The sequence below is a fragment of the Echeneis naucrates genome, chromosome 18 (assembly GCF_900963305.1).
Source record: "Echeneis naucrates chromosome 18, fEcheNa1.1, whole genome shotgun sequence".
In the NCBI taxonomy this organism is placed as follows: domain Eukaryota; kingdom Metazoa; phylum Chordata; class Actinopteri; order Carangiformes; family Echeneidae; genus Echeneis; species Echeneis naucrates.
Genome location: NC_042528.1, coordinates 15,377,024 through 15,384,448, shown reverse-complemented (window position 1 = coordinate 15,384,448; position 7,425 = coordinate 15,377,024).

Below are 7,425 nucleotides of genomic sequence, written 5' to 3'. Positions count from 1 at the left end.
GAAGCAAAAATTCTATCTGAAAAACTTAATAAATGTGAAAAAGACACTTTAATGTCTCCATTCATCATTTGTCTTGCAAAGCAGACTGGAGCAGATCATGAGGATCCTTTGCACACCTATAGATTGAAGCAGAAATTACTATGAATGGAATTTGTTTTGAATCGAAAATCATTTTGAATAAAGAATCAATTTACAATCGAATCATAGCTCCAAAAATCCAAATCGAATCGAATATTTGGAGAGTGAATGATTCCGACCCCACTGACACACATTTGTCCATTTCAGTGAGGAAAAATATTTCCTGTCAGTGAAACACTGAAGGATTTTTATTATTATTTTTAGTTTTAAATCTGTAGTTCAACATTTCTCTGCCACACTGACTGGACTAAACCAGAGAAGAAGAAAACAGACGTCAGCATGAAGATCCTCAGTGTGGATCAGTATAATATCAGCCTGATGTCTGCAGGTCAGAGTCACCACAACTGTAACATCATATTAATCTGAGAGCAGAAATAAAACATGAGTCTGACCTCAGAGTCTCCAGTCTACAGTGAGGACTCTTCAGAAAACCACACAGATCCTTCAGTCCTGAATCCTTCAGGTCATTCTCACTCAGGTCCAGTTCTCTGAGATGGGAGGGGTTGGACTTCAGAGCTGAGACCAGAGAAGAACAGCTGATCTTTGACAAACTGCAGCGCTCCAACCTGAGTGAAGAATAAAAGATGTGACTTTAGCAGCAGAGAGAGGAGGGCAACGGGGCAACTGCTCCCCCAGCAGACCAGCCCTTAGAGCCAATCCTTATCTTAGTGTGGAACCAAACCACTGCAGCTGATTGGACTAAAGCTTTGCTACACAATCACAGCAAAATGGATGTTTTCCTGAGGTGGTGATGTTTACATTAGGTATGTTTGGAGCCACCTTATTTCCACTGCTGCAGTGTGTTGGTCATGTACATTCATGTAACTGCTTTGGGGTCAGTGGTTCATGTAAACATTATTATTCTAATAATGGACCAGGTGGGAAGGTTCCTTGGAAAATGAAAGCATTAGTTCTGACAGTCTGTTTGATATTCAAACTAAATTGGCTTTATGACTGAAATATCCCAAACTCAACCAACAGAGCCATGTTACATGTGGATGAAATTAATATTCTATATTTGTGATTTATCTGATATTTTCATTCATAAATGATGTTGTGATATTACAGATATTATAAACAAACTGTTCCTAAAGCAGAGAGATAAACTGTCTCTGGATGTTTGGAGGAAGCCAAAATGAAGAACCTACTGTCTTAATAAGAACACTTACAGTGTGGCACCTTACATTAAGAATAAGTGAACTAAAAGACAAAGATCATTATGGACAGTTGTGTTCAGGAACACTTCCATTAGTCCCAGAAACAGGGAGCTTTAATGCCACACCTGAGGAAGACCGGATTTGTTAACTATGCAAACTGGATGAAGTAGAAAGTCAGATCCATGTTTTGTTTGGTTGTTTTGTATACGAGCACCTCAGAGGTGTTTTTGTTGGCAAAAGGGTTTAGATTTGTGTTGATGTCTTTGATTATGGATGATTCTAAGAAACATAGAAATAAGATTTTAATATTTCAAATTCATATACAATGTCCCCTTTCAAAAACATTAGATTCATGTTTTCCATTCCAATGTCATTTTGAAATAAACTTTTTCAAAAGCTATTTTCAACCATTTAACAGATAAATGTCTAAAAGCTGAAGAGGATTTTCCCTCATAAATACAAACCTGTCTGCAGGTCAGAGTCACCACAACTGTAACATCATATTAATCTGAGAGCAGAAATAAAACATGAGTCTGACCTCAGAGTCTCCAGTCTACAGTGAGGACTCTTCAGAAAACCACACAGATCCTTCAGTCCTGAATCCTGCAGGGCATTCAGACTCAGGTCCAGTTCTCTGAGATGGGAGGGGTTGGACTTCAGAGCTGAGACCAGAGAAGAACAGCTGATCTTTGACAATCTGCAGTTCTCCAACCTGAGTAAAGAATAAAAGATGTGACTTTAGGAGACAAAGTTCCTGCTTGAAAGTGCTTCATCATCTGTTCAGAGCGAATTATGTTTTAGTGAAGGGACTTGTGGTAGCTGATTTTATTTCTGTGGTTTGGGAAAGAAGGCAAAATATTTTTCTTTGGTTGATTGTTTTGTTTAAAAATGTACCATTATGACTTGAGAAAAGGAAAAACGTGTATTTGTGTATGTTTATATGCAGATATGAGAGTTTAGGTTGTTACAACAGCCACTGGATGATTAAATATGTCTTATAAACCCATGTGGGTTGGACATTTTTATGAATGACACGCAAATAAATTAATAAATGAAATAAACCACAGACTCAAATCTGCATACTAACATACAAATATATATGAATATATGATGTCCCCTTTCAAAAACATTAGATTAATGTCTTCCATTCCGATGTCATTTTGAAATAAACTTTTTAAAAAGCTATTTTCAACCATTTAACAGTTAAATGTCTAAAACCTGAAGAGGATTTTCCCTCATAAATATAAACCTGTCTGCAGGTCAGAGTCACCACAACTGTAACATCATATTAATCTGAGAGCAGAAATAAAACATGAGTCTGACCTCAGAGTCTCCAGTCTACAGTGAGGACTCTCCAGAAAACCACACAGATCCTTCAGTCCTGAATCCTGCAGGTCGTTCTCACTCAGGTCCAGTTCTCTGAGATGGGAGGGGTTGGACTTCAGAGCTGAGGCCAGAGAAGAACAGCTGATCTCTGACAACCAACAGCATATCAGCCTGAAAAAAGAACAAATCATGGAGATCAGATGACTGATAATCAGCATACCTTTCAAGTATCCCGTTTTGGCCGGGATTTTCCTGTATTTTACCCTCCTCTCCCAGCCCCCTCTGGTTTTAGTATTTTCCTGTAAACTTCCTGTATTTAACCTGCATTTATTCAAAATAATAATAATACCCCAGTCTGACCTCTGCCACCTGCTACACTAACCTACTGCATGTACTGTAGGTGTCGCAAGGTTAGTGTGACATTGTCAGACTAGAGAGACAACAATGCGAGAGAAAAAAAAATAACAGCAGGGAAAAACAGAGATAAGGCAGGAAACCAGCTCCTTTGTTTCCTGTCTGCCATTATTGGACATACTGATTAATCCAGGTGTGACTGACCTCAGTAGTCATAACAACAATGGTCAGACACACCTGGATTAATCAGTATGTCCAATAATGAAAGACAGGAAACAAAGGAGCTGGCTGACGTTCAGGACATAGTGGAGCTGCATAAAGCCAATTGCAGTTTTTAGGTGGTTGACAAGTGGTGATTTTAGCTTTCTTGTACATCTGTCTTAAAATGTACGGGATACGTGAGCTTAGTTGGGGTGGTGGGACGTCTCGGGGCAGGTGATGGAAAATATCCCTTATTTTCAAATCCAAAACTTGATGAGTATGAATCAGTCAGAAATGTCTTGATCCAGAACTTCTCCACCTTTTCAAACTCATCACACACTTTAACATCTCACATGTTGCTGGTCCACACCAGACCTTGTTCCAATACAAAGACCAAGACCAAGATTTAAAGATCCAGTCCAGATTAATATATTGAACAAGTAAATTCAAGTTTTGGAAAAGACTGACAACTTTTATTATTATTATTAGAAACAACTGTAAACATGAAACAACAGCGATTTTTAATAAAAGTGAATGCATTCAAGTTAAATGTGAATATAAATTCTGGATTAAACAAATCTACAACAACAACTGAACTGAACCTCAGAATCTCCAGTCCACAATCTGGACTCTTCAGAAAACCACACAGAGCCTTCAGTCCTGAATCCTGCAGGTCATTGTTGTGACTCAGGTCCAGTTCTCTGAGATGGGAGGGGTTGGACTTCAGAGCTGATGTTTTCCATTCCAATGTCATTTTGAAATAAACTTTTTCAAAAGCTATTTTCAACCATTTAACAGTTAAATGTCTAAAACCTGAAGAGGATTTTCGCTCATAATATATAAACCTGTCTGCAGGTCAGAGTCACCACAACTGTAACATCATATTAATCTGAGAGCAGAAATAAAACATGAGTCTGACCTCAGAGTCTCCAGTCTACAGTGAGGACTCTCCAGAAAACCACACAGATCCTTCACTCCTGAATCCTTCAGGCCATTGTTGTGACTCAGGTCCAGTTTTCTGAGATGGGAGGGGTTGGACTTCAGAGCTGAGACCAGAGAAGAACAGCTGATCTCAGACAAACTGCAGCGCTCCAACCTGAGTAAAGAATAAAAGATGTGACTTTAGGAGACAAAGTTCCTTCTTGAAAGTGTTCAATGTTTCATCATCTGTTCAGAGCTGAAGGTTTAGAAAGTAGAAGTTTACAAAATGAAATTCCAACAGCTGAAACAACAGGAAGCAGCTTCACAACAGTCAAATACAAACAGTGAGAAGATTTAATGAGAAAATGAAACAACACTGTAAAGAACCTGAACTGACTCAAACTGTCAACATTGTGATTTTAACACATCAGAAATAACCAAACAGCAGAGTCAGCCAAACTTTATTTCTATCTCTGATTCTGCCACATATGAACTCCTGTATAACAATCTGAGCTCTGGCAGGTAAGTCCACTCTAAAACCAGTCAAACAGTCTCCAAACAAGCTGCAGAAGTTCTAGACAAAAAACCAAACTCATCATTACTGATATATTTGAAGAAACATGAATAGTTTAATGTAGAAATCATACTTAACCCTCCTATTATCCTTCAGGTCAATTTGCCCACATTCAATGTTTATCATTCAAAAAATATTGACTTTTTTTTTTTTGCTTTGTATTTCATGACTTCTCCAAATTTGATGAGGACAATTGATTAAGCATAAAATTATCATGAAGACATTTTTCAAGGTGCTGAACACATATTGCACACATATTGTTCTTGGGATGACAAATATGTCAGTACAAATTTAGAGGGGAAGTGTGTGTATGGGGCTAAGAAAGAAAAAGTATTCACATTATGCTTAACATTGTTCCAAAACAGTGCTGGAAGTGGAGACTAATGGAGAACCAAGACAAAACACAAGTGGAGCATTTTAGGCCAAGTTGAATGTTGTTAATCTTGGGACAATACTGCTGTCCTACACTGATCAGTATAAATGTCCTGACGTCGGACCAACACATGACATTTAACCCAGCTGTCAGTGTTTTAGCTCAGTCTGCAGGTAGAGCCCTGAACAAGTCTGAACACTGTGCTCATCTGGGAGGTCATACTTTCACTCTGTTCTATAATGTGTGTGTGTGTGTGTGTGTGTGTGTGTGTGTCAGACGATGCTTCTGCTGTCTGGGGATTCTGTGAATATTCTCTTTGTAATACTCAGCATCATAGATCTATTGGTTATCTTACAGCAGTACACAAATGGACCTCAGTGTTGGCTCTTCATGGTGATTTGGGTTGGGAGCCCTCGAGTATCAGACATAAGAGACAAATGCTCCAGCTGTGTAACAGATCTGTGAAGCTGCCTGATCATAGAATTACTAAAAAGACATTTCATTCTGACACTTTGGCCCAATCCCAAAGTTCACCTACTCACTACCACCAGCCCTTAACCTTCAAAAGGAAGTCACAAGGGGTATAGCTTTGCTTCTTCCCAAGGAATTGGGACACCACTTGCTACGTCACTGCATAGTTTACATTCAGGAACGCAAGCGACAGGGTATTCCCAGCAGCAACAAATTATGTCATCAAAAAAAAAAAAAGACAGGAATTTAAAGTTGCGATCATTCTTTTAGATTTCATCATGCTTCGGTGGATAAATAAACCAAGAGGTACACAGAGTAGAATACACCATTGACATCTGTTGTCTCGTGATTTTTTTGTGTTTTTTTTTTCCCCCCTCAGACTTCTCCACATCATCTCGCTCACGGAGTGGCCCCACCTCGGGAAGTCAGCATCGGAAAACCCTCGACGTTAAGGGCTAGATTCATAGCCCCTACCCCTCATTATGCCCCCTTCCCCTACGTGAAAAAAGTTATTGGGACACCACTACCCTCACAGGAACGTGCAAAATGTAGGGGTAGGGCTAAAATGTAGGGGTATGGGGTGTATTGGGACTGGGCCTTTGCATCACCATCCCTGGGCCAGTGAGCTGAAATCAATATTCTGAGTGATTTATCTGATATTTTCCAAAATAAATGATGTTGTAGAATTAACATCAATATTATTATATTCCAAAAACAGAGAGATAAATGTTCTCTTGATGTTTGGAGGAAGCCAAAATGAAGAATCTACTGCCTTATAAAGAACTCTGTTATGACCTTTGGTCATTTGTATATATTGTTGTTTGCCCTCCTTGTTGACAGGGTGGAGTCCACTCTCTGTGTGTGTGTGCCCCATTTCCTGTTCAGGTGTAGAGGTGGGATTGGCTGGTTTTACTCTTTTAAAGGGACGTTCTGCTGTCCTGGGGTGACTCCTGTCACTGTTGGGAAAATAAGAAAGCAGTAACACGAGGAAGAGAACCAGCTGGATTCACTGGAGGTTTGGAAACCCATGGCCTGAGGAGTGGTGATGATCCCAGGAGTACCAAGGAGGAAAAAGGTGCCTGTATACTGGGACTCCATACCTGCCTGGGCTGGAGGAGCCCCACAACAGAGCTAAGTATAGTCCATCACTGTCCCCTCAACCATTTAACACACTGATCCACCATACGTCCACTCACACACACTGAACCCCGGAGGAACACACCCACACCCACACACATTCTTTTGGGGCATTGATGATTTAAGTTTTGTGTTGCCATGATGTGTGATAACAGGGTGAACTGTGTACTGTGATATTTTGTTTATGTCTGCCGATTAACCTTCCGAGCAAATATTGTTTTGAGAGATTTTGATTTATAGTGTGTATATTGGGTTACACATGACAGATGCTTTTTTTTTTTTTAAAGGAACATCAATTTGATTTATGTATTAAAACCCCCTTTGATTTAGACTTCGCCTTGACATTTTCTCCACATATCTTTTTGTAGGTAGGAGTAACAGCTAGCCGGTGAATTTCTTTAGGTTACCCACACACCTAAATAATTACATCAAATCTGACAGGACAATAGTGTCTTTTGATCCAGCTCTTGTCTCCTGTCTGGCGCCCAACTACAAAGTGTGTTTATAACCTTTTCTAGACCCAAAGTTAGAAGGTTCATTCATCCACAGAGCATCATATCAGCAGTCTTTGAGTCCCTTAAATATTTTCCTGAATGAGAACTCCATCATCACAACTATGACAGATGCCAAAAGCAGCAGAAAGGTTGTGTCCACCTCCCTAAAAGTAAATGATCCTCAGTGAACATAGAAGACACCACTACGAACCAAAATCTACAAACCTCTTCAGTTTTCAATTTTTACTCAGTTAAATAAAAATGTATCATAAAAAACTA